The following is a 10,192-nucleotide window of genomic DNA, read 5'->3' as shown; positions in this document are numbered from 1 at the left end:
ATGCTAAGTGTGTGAAAAGCTGTCAAGGCAAAGGGGTGCTACTTTGAAGAATCTCAAATATATTTTGTTTTAGCACTTTTTTGGTTACTACATGATTCCATATGTTATTTTCTTCACTACACTATATGTCTTCACTATTATTCTACAATGTAGAAAATAGTAAAAATAAAGAAAAACCTTTGAGTAGGTGTGTCCAAACATTTGACTGGTACAGTATGTTTTTGTAGAATGATAAGTCCCTTATTGACTGAGGTGAATGAAGCTACAGCAACAAGGTTATAATTGCTGAAATCAATTTAGTTTGTTTTTGCTTTTTCCAAACGTCACGAACCGGCTCGAAGCCTAACAAAAAGGGAGACAACGTAGAGATCAAGGAATAACAAATATATTTATTAACTGAAGTAACCTATATACCATTAACAATGGTGTATGTAGTCAGTAGTGTAAGTGAGTGGTTGCATGCACAGATGTGATATGAGGTGTGTTGAAAGGATGCCAAAACAAAATGGCCACAAAAACAACCTCAAAAACGACCAAAAACGACCAAAATCCAACAGTGTGTCTGCATGGAGAGAGAGTCTACTCCATGAATGGGGGAAAGGTGTGTCCCGGGACATGGACATTCAGGAACAGGGAGCATGAGAGAACGCGTCAGCAATGACATAAACAATCCCCCTAATGTGCCGCACAGAGATGGAAGGCTTGTAAAAATAAATCTCATTTATTGTTCTTTTTTTTAATCACATCTCGTTATCCTCTGGAGCCCAAATCTCTCCGAATGCCCCCACTCACTCCGAATACGGGGCTCTACAAAGACACTTTTGTGAGTCAAAACATACTCATCCGCCAAAACCGCAGCTTCAGAAACAGTCTTCACTTTCATTCATGTACGTGGCTACACAATCAAGGATTGTGTCCTTAAATTGCTCTAGCATAATCAGATCCCAGCCACTAGAAAGTCATAACCGCAGAGGCAGAACACCAGCGATTAAACTGAAGATAACTCGTGAAAACTCAACATGAGTCTGTTTGTCAACCCTTTTTAAAGTCCTAAATCGTTGGTGGTAAGCCTCAGGAACCAATTTGTAAATCTGTAACAGCAATTTTAACCTTACCCTAACTGACACTGTCGGCTACACCAAGAGATGAATATGCTTCCTGCGCTTTACCAGTCACACTGCAACAAAGTGCGGTCAGAATCAGGCCATCGCCTTGCATCAGCACCACACTCAAACAGCGAAAAGAAAATCAGGGTCCTTCTCATTAAATTTGGGCAACAACTAAGTTTCCAACAATATCAAATGAGTCCGAGGCACGACCGAGAGAGGAGCGACCCCTAAGTAAATCTCAGTCATCTCAGAGCAAACTCTGCCCTGAGAGCTTTCTTTCCCTAACCAACTCTAGCCGCTCTTGTTGCAGCTTGATTTTAGCACGCTCCAAATCCTGTTTAGATGCTAATTATTTTTCATAATTTACACGATCATGCTCTAGCTTAACACGATCCTTCTCACGATCATGCTCCAGTAGTAACAGAAGCACTTCTTTCTGTTGTTCAAAAGAAAGACTACTAGGGCTAACAGATGGAGTGGCCATTGAAACGAAACGGGGAGACGGCTGGGGAGGTGGCGAGTCCTTGGCAGAGGCTGCTCCAGTGGTAACTTTAAGAATACCACTTTCCATCAGATTGGCCTTCAAAATCAACCTAACAGAATTTTAGGCATTTATCACTTATGTCAACCTTGTAGTGTTCAGTGATCTTCAACAGCTGTTCTTTAGTACATAATTCTAACAGTTCCTCTGATTGAAAGCGAATGAACTCATCTACATTAGAAGCCGTAGTCACAAGTAAATACTAAAAATAATCTTGCTCTTCCCCTCTGCTGAGCACACCAGACAACAAGAGAAATGCCAATCACACTGGGCACCACAGAGATCACACTGGGCACCACACGGGGCACCACAGCGAGATGAGATATAAGGAGCTTCCCCAAATGTTACAATAACTCAACCCTAGTCTTCATGCAGATTCGCGGTGGGTAATTACGCACTGTAGCCCGCTGACATGGGAGAAAAAAATAATGTGAAAAACAGCAAGCTGGTGGATTCCCCCCAAGCCACGGTTGTGCCTCCGAGACAACTGCTCAGTCCACGGACACCACACAAAAACAACTAAATAACCATGCCAAACGTATTCCAAAGTGAAACACGTCGCTTAGGCTCTCTTTTACCCTGTTAGGCTATAGCTCCAGGTGGCAAATGGGACTACGTCACCTGAATCTCCCACTGAGGTACACAGCCAATTGTACTCACCTCCTCGGACCAATGTCCCAACAGCGAGTAGAGCAAGAGTTTCCAGCTTGGGCAGGGGCCTGGACACTAACCTATGTCACTCCCTCACACACAGCCAACTATCCACCACAGTGGCACATTTACCAACCATAACAAAGGCAACCAGTACTGGGCACCAAACATTACAACTAAAAAAAGCTGTGACAAAAGATGCAAACAAAGCACCTATAGAGTTTACAAACATTAACTCCAGGTTTTCTCCCAAATACAATACTCATACCAGCAACACTAGTAGTAGGCCCACTGGCATACTCTACCAGGCAACGCACTTGTTTAATGACATCACAGGACAACCAAAATCACTGAAACGCATCTAAAGCACTATACCAAACACTTATAAGAATATGCCATGAATACAAACCAAAGCACATTCCAATAAGCATTAACCCATCATAATGCAATAAAATACTACCTACCAAAATGTCTAGGAACCAAACTTATAATCCCAGATGAGCCCCCACTTGTCACAAACCAGCTCGAACCCCGTAACAAAAAGACAACGTACAGATCAAGGAATAACAAAAATATATTTATTAACTGAAGTAACATATATACCATTAACAATGGCCTATGTAGTCAGTAGTGTGAGTGGTTGCATGCATAGATGTGATAATGAGGGGTGTTGAAAGGTGACAAAGCAAACAAACAACCCCCCCCCAAAACAAAATAAAAACATAGCTCAACCAAAGTCCAACAGTGTGTCTGCATAGAGAGAGTCTCCTCCATGAATGGGGGAAAGGTGTATTTATCCCGGGACACACCCGGGCCCAGGTGTGTCCCATTTTGCTGACGACCCTCCCGGGTCCGCCCACTGACATCCTATTAAAACTTCACTAGTGTAGGGGGCAGCATTTGGAATTGTGGATGAAAAGCATGCTCAAACTAAACTGCCTGCTACTCAGGCCCAGAAGCTAGGATATGCATATAATCGATAGATTTGGATAGAAAACACTCTGAAGTTTCTAAAACTGTTTGAATGATGTCTGTGAGTATAACAGAACTTATTTGTCAGGCGAAACCCCGAGGACAAACCAACCAGGACATTTTATTTTGTTGAGGTCACTCTCTTTTCAATGGGCTTCATTGGGAATCTAGAATTCTAAGGCAGTTGCTTGCAGTTCCTATCGCTTCCACTGGATGTCAACAGTCTTTAGAAATTGGTTGATGTTTTTCCTTTGTGTAATGAAGAAGTAGCCCTGTCCAGAACAAGGGTCGAGGGAAGTGTATTGCTTGATAGATGCTCGTGACCTGAAAAGCACGCTCCACTTTGTTTTCCTCCGGTATTGAATGCAGTTTATCCCGTCTTAAATTGTATTGATTATTTATGTTAAAAAATACCTAAAGTTGTATTAGGAAAGTTGGTTGAAATGTTTGGACAAAGATTACAGGTAACTTAGTTAGTCATGTTGCGCGAGTTGGAACCGGTGTATTTTCTGAATCAAACGCGCCAAATAAATGGACATTTTGGATATATAACGACAGAATTTATCGAACACAAGGACCATTTGTGATGTTTAATGGACATATTGAAGTGCCAACAGAAGAAGATCTTCAAAGGTAAGGCATGCATTATATGTTATTTCTGACTTTTGTGTTGTGCCTGGCAGGTTGAATTGTGATTTCATGTGTATGTTTGCTGGGGTGCTGTCCTCAGATAATAGCATGGTTTGCTTTCGCCGTAAAGCCTTTTTGAAATCGGACACTGTGGTTGGATTAACAAGCAGTTTATCTTTAAAATGGTGTATAATACTTGTATGTTTGAGGAATTTTAATTATGAGATTTCTGTTGTTTGAATTTGGTGCCCTGAATTTGGCTGTTGTCGAGGTGGGAGGCTACCCACATATCCCAGAGAGGCTAAGGAAAACAAGAGCAAAGATAAAGAATTCGGCAGACAGAGTGGGAGGGTCATCATACAAATCACATTTTAGAGTTTTTAAATTGTGTACAAATGCAGTAAATGAGCTTCAATGGTCACTTTCTGATACAATACCCTAGGTTTAACTGAAATGATTCCCCTGTGTGAGTGAATTTTGGAGCTGGTTAAATTACAAAGACTCTAATTTGTTCCCTAGTCTACAAGTCCTCATCATTGATAGAAGTATCTCTAGCTACTTGATACCACATCTTCTATAATTTCCCATTAACTTTTAACCTTCCAAATGAATGAATGAAGACAGCTGACTTAATAAAGAAATAATTTGCATAGCACTGACCTTTACACTGTTCTGCTTAAGTTTCATAAGAAGAAAAACCCACGTGAAATATGAGAGAAGAAAAAACAAAGAGAAACACGATAATGCAGTTATATACAGGTCAGTGCCACTACCATTAATGCATAGGCAGTGGTGGGAAAAGTACCCAATTGTCATACTTGAGTAAAAGGAAACATACCTCAATAGAAAATGACTAAAGTAAAAGTGAAAGTAACCCAGTAAATACTGAGTCTAAACGTATTTGGTTTTAAATATGCTTACAGTGCATTTGGAAAGTATTCAGACCCCTTCCGTTCTTCCACATTTTGTTACGTTACAGCCTTATTCTAAAATTGATTAAATTATTTTTTCCCTTCAGCAATCTACACACAATACCCCATAATGACAAAGCGAAACAGGTTTAGACATTTTTGCTAATTTATTACAAATAAAAAACAGAAATACCTTATTCACATAAGTATGCAGACCCTTTGCTATGAAACTCGGAATTAAGCTCAGGTGCATCTTGTTTCCATTGATCATCCTTGAGATGTTTCTACAACTTGACTGGAGTCCACATATGGTCAATTAAATTGATTGGACATGATTTGGAAAGGCACACAGCTGTTTATATAAGGTCCCACAGTTAACAGTGTATGTCAGAGCAAAAACAAAGGTCTGAATACTTTCTGTAAGCACAGACTAATTGTTTGGACTGGGACTATATTATTTAGCGCAAATAAGGCATGATATGTTAGTGGGTGAAGCGACAGTGGGATAACAAGATGACTGGGAGGGAGGTGGCTTCAGCCTGCAGTCGGTCCCCAGTGGTTTCCTGCTGTGGAAACATAGAGCGGGAAAATAAATTAGCTGCTCTCTTTCTCCTCATTCATCAGCAGGGAAGCTAGCGTTCCTCTCTCCCACGAGGCCCGGCCCCTCTCCTGTCGTACAACCACCCATCCTGTTCGGCTCTCTTCTCCTCATGGTGTAACCCCCCCAACCCCCTCTCCCATCTAAGAAAAATGAATACTTCTATTTCAAGTTCTTTGGAGGGTAAAATAAACAGTAGTGAGACATACAGGTAACTGCCAAAATAAAGGAAACACGTGTGTAAATGAGGGATACAAAGTATATTGAAAGCAGGTGTTTCCTCACAGGTGTGGTTCCTGAGTTAAGTAAGCAATCAAATCAAATCAAATTGGCCACATACACATGGTTAGCAGATGTTATTGCGAGTGTAGCGAAATGCTTATTAATATCCCATCATGCTTAGGGTCATATATAAAAATGCCCAGTTAGCTATTCTGGCTTGAAGAAATCTCTGACTTTGAAACAGGGGTCTCAAATAAGCAGTGGGGGTTTTAAGGGCGTGTGTGTCAGTGTGTCACTCACCTGGGGTTTATTGATTACGGAAATTGTTTACAGAGCAAAACAAGAGTTTCTATTGGACATGTCCAGGTAGGTCCCTCCTTGTTTCATTCTGTTGGCTTCCGTTAAAGAAACGATTTGCAACAGAATCGAAGCCCCTGATCTCCATCCAGTTGTGAATAATATTCTGCAGCGGTGCCTAGGGCAGTGCTTTCCACAACCATCAACGGAACACGAAATTATGGAATTTCTCATGGAAGAATGTTACTGCATCACTCCAAAAGAGTTTCATATTAAAATTTTTTGGTACTTATCACTTTTTTGTGATATCCAATTGGTAGTTACAGTCGTGTCCCATCGCTGAGAGGCAAAGGTCGAGAACCATGCCTCCTCCAAAACACAACCCTGCCTGTCACGTCCTGACCAGTAAAAGAGGTTGTTTGTTATTGTAGTTTGGTCAGGGCGTGGCAGGGTGTGTTTGTTTTGTGTTGTCGGGGTTTTTGGGTTGTGTTCTATGTTCTGTATTTCTATGTTATATTTTCTAGTTTTTCTATTTCTATGTCTAGTTTATTGTTTTGACCTTCAATTGGAGGCAGCTGTTCCTCGTTGCCTCTAATTGAAGGTCCTATTTAGTAGGGGTGTTTTTTCTATGGGATTTGTGAGTAGTTCTTTGTATAGCCTAGTAGCCTTACAGGACTGTTTCGTCGTTGTTTTTGTATACGTGTTGATTTTTGTTTTCCTTCTTCAATAAAAATGAAGATGAGTATACATATTCCCGCTGCGTTTTGGTCCAATTCATACGACAGCCGTGACACTGCCAAGTCACACTTGCTTCTTGGCACACTGCTCGCATAACCCAGAAGCCAGCCGCACCAATGTGTCGGAGGAAACACCGTCCAACTGGCAAATCGGAGTCTGCTTGCAGGCTCCCGGTCCGCCACAAGGAGTCACTAGAGTGGGATGGGACAAGGATGTCCCGTTCGGCCAAACCCTCCCCTAACCCGGATTATGGTGCGCCGCCTCATGGGTCTCCCGTTCACGGCCAGCTGCGAGACAGCCTGGGATCAAACCCGGGGCTGTAGTGACACCTCAAGCACAGCGATGTAGTGCCTTAGACCGCTAAACAACTCGGGAGGCCTGAGTTCCAGACATTTATAGAATCTATGCCAATGTGCATTGAATCTGTTCTGGTGGCACTTGGTGGCCCAATGCCCTATTAAGACACTTTATGTTCATGTTTCCTTTATCTTGGCAGTTACCTGTAGTTTTAAGGTCTGAATGTACAACCTCTGGGATTGCAGCCAATCTACACCAGAGAGCGAAGTACCTTGTTTTTAGGTGGTTTGGTTTCTGGGTTATTATTATTACATGGCATATTACCAGTGGCCAATGGTGGTAAAAAGTCCCCAATTGTCATACTTGAATAAAAGTAAAGATATCTTAATAGAAAATAACTCAAGTAAAAGGGAAAGTCACCCAGTAAAATACTACTTGAGTAAAAGTCTAAAAGTATTTGGTTATAAATATACTTAAGTATCAAAGTAAAAGTATAAATTATTTCAAATTCCTTATATTAAGCTACCAGACGGCACTGTGTTGTTGCTTTTTTTTAACGGATAGCCAGGGGCACACTCCAACACCCAACACTCAGACATCATTTGCAAACATTTTTCCAAATATAACGAGTAATTTTGGGTGTCAGGGAAAATGTATGGAGTAAAAAGTACAGTTTAAGTCGGAAGTTTACATATACTTAGGTTGGAGTCATTAAAACTCGTTTTTTAACCACTCCACAAATGAACTATAGTTTTGGCAAGTCGGTTAGGACATCTACTTTGTGCATGACACAAGGAATTTTTACAACAATTGTTTACAAACAGATTATTTAACTTATAATTCACTGTATCACAATTCCAGTGGGTCAGAAGTTTACATACACTAAATTGACTGTGCCTTTAAACAGCTTGGAAAATTCCAGAAAATGATGTCATGGCTTTAGAAGCTTCTGATAGGCTAATTGACATAATTTGAGTCAATTGGAGGCGGACCTGTGGAGGTATTTGAGGCTTACCTTCAAACTCAGTGCCTCTTTGCTTGACAACATGGGAAAATATCAGCCAAGACCTCAGAAAGAAAATTGTAGACCTCCACAAGTCTGGTTCATCCTTGGGAGCAATTTTCAAACGCCTGAAGGTACCACGTTCAACTGTACAAACAATAGTACTCAAGTATAAACACCATGGGACCACGCAGCCGTCATACCACTCAGGAAGGAGATGCGTTCTGTCTCCTAGAGATGAACGTACTTTGGTGCGAAATGTGCAAATCAATCCCAGGACAACAGCAGATGACCGTGTGAAGATGCTGGAGGAAACAGGGACAAAAGCTGTAGCTTTTACTGTAGCTATATCTACAGTAAAACAAGTCCTATTTTGACATAACCTGAAAGGCCGCTCAGCAAGGAAGAAGCCACTGCTCCAAAACCGCCATAAAAAAGCCAGACTACGGTTTGCAACTGCACGTGGGGACAAAGATCGTACTTTTTGGAGAAATGTCCTCTTGTCTGCTGAAACAAAAATAGAACTGTTTGGCCATAATGACCATGGTTATGTTTGGAGGAAAATGGGGGAGGCTTGCAAGCCGAAGAATACCATCCCAACCGTGAAGCACGGGGGTGGCAGCATCATGTTGTGGGGGTGCTTTGCTGCATGAGGTGACTGGTGCACTTCACAAAATAGATGACATCATGAGAGAGGAAAATTATGTGCATATATTAAAGCAACATCAAGACATTAGTCAGGAAGTTAAAGCTTGGTCGCAAATTGGTCTTCCAAATGGACAATGACCCCAAGCATACTTCCAAAGTTGTGGCAAAATGGCTTAAGGACAACAAAGTCAAGGTATTGGAGTGGTCATCACAAAGCCCTGACCTCAATCCTATAGAAAAGTTGTGGGCAAAACTGAAAAAGCATGTGCTTTTTCAGGCCTACCAACCTGACTCAGTTACACCATCTCTGTCAGGAAGAATGGGCCAAAAACGTTTGACCCAAGATAAACAATTTAAAGGCAATTCTACCAAATACTAATTGAGTGTATGTAAACTTCTGACCCACTGGGAATGTGATGAAATAAATAAAAGCTGAAATAAATCATTCTCTCTAGTATTATTCTGACACTTCACATTCTTAAAATAAAGTGGTGATCCTAACTGGCCTAAGACAGGGATATTTTACTAGGATTAAATGTCAGGAATTGTGAAAAACTGAGTTTAAATGTATTGGGCTAAGGTGTATGTAAACGTCCGACTTCAGCTGTATATTATTTACTCCGGGATGCTTCAAGGCAGAGTTGCAAAGAAAAAGCCATATCTCAGACTGGCCAATAAAAAGACAATGATTAAGATGGGCAAAATAACACAGACACTGGACAGAGGAACTCTGCCTAGAAGGCCAGCATCCTGGGGTCACCTCTTCACTGTTGACGTTGATACTGGTGTTTTGCGGGTAATATTTAATGAAGCTGCCAGTTGAGGACTTGTGAGGCATCTGTTTCTCATGCTAGACACTCTAATGTACTTGTCCTCTTGCTCAGTTGTGCACACGGGCCTCCCATTCCTCTTTCTATTCTGGTTAGAGACAGTTTGCTCTGTTCTGTGAAGGGAGTAGTACACAGCGTTGTATGAGATCTTCAGTTACTTGGCAGTTTCTCGCATGGCATAGCCTTCATTTCTCAGAAAAATAATAGACTGACGAGTTTCAGAAGAAAGTTCCTTGTTTATGGCCATTCTGAGCCTGTAATCTACCCACATATGCTGACGCTCCAGATACTCAACTAGTCCAAAGAAGTTTTATTGCTTCTTTAATCAGAACAACAGTTTTCAGCTGTGCTACCATAATTGCCCCATAAAATGTTTTAATGATAAACTTGGATTAGCTAACAACGTGCCATTGGACACAGGAGTGATGGTTGTTGATAATGGGCCTCTGTACGCCTATGTAGATATTCCATAAAAAATCTGCAATTTCCAGCTACAATAGTCATTTACAACATTAACAATGTCTACACTGTATTTCTGATCAATTTGATGTTATTTTAATGGACCAAAAATGTGCTTTTCTTTCAAAAACAAGGACATTACTAAATGACCCCAAACTTTTGAACTGTAGTGTATATTATATCATTAATGGATTATATTTAGAATGTCCATAAATGTGTGGTTAATGTGTGTACATTTAGCTGTTTAAAAAATATATTGTTCAAAACAAACTCTGCCAACAGCAGC

The sequence above is a fragment of the Salmo salar genome, chromosome 01, assembly GCF_965601325.2.
Source record: "Salmo salar chromosome 01, fSalSal1, whole genome shotgun sequence".
Lineage (NCBI taxonomy): Eukaryota > Metazoa > Chordata > Actinopteri > Salmoniformes > Salmonidae > Salmo > Salmo salar.
This window is presented reverse-complemented; position numbering follows the sequence as displayed.